Below are 361 nucleotides of genomic sequence, written 5' to 3'. Positions count from 1 at the left end.
AGAGGTTAGGCCTGCAAAAAAGGGGGGGTGTTGCGGAGGGTTGCCAGTTGACAGACTGGTTAAGTAGGTGAATGGCGCCCTCTCCTGGCCACAATAGTGAGTAGCAGGGGTGATCCTGTCTGACCCTGCGTTATGACTGTAATTAGCAGACCTGCTTGTTCTCATCGTTGCTGGCGCTTCAGTTATGGACCAGGCAGAAGGGAGGTACCAACTTCACGGTGCTTTGGCATCAAGGCATTGTAGCAACATGCACAACATACACACTGCGTCCCACATTTGGTGTGCAATGTTTATTTTGAAACAAAAGCCAACATTTTCTAGCCAGCCAGCAAACGGCCCATCAAGAAGAGCTTCAGATTAG

This window comes from Megalops cyprinoides, chromosome 25, assembly GCF_013368585.1.
Source record: "Megalops cyprinoides isolate fMegCyp1 chromosome 25, fMegCyp1.pri, whole genome shotgun sequence".
NCBI classification, from domain to species: Eukaryota; Metazoa; Chordata; class Actinopteri; order Elopiformes; family Megalopidae; genus Megalops; species Megalops cyprinoides.
The sequence above is the reverse complement of the archived record's forward strand: the minus strand, read 5'-3'. Positions refer to the sequence as shown.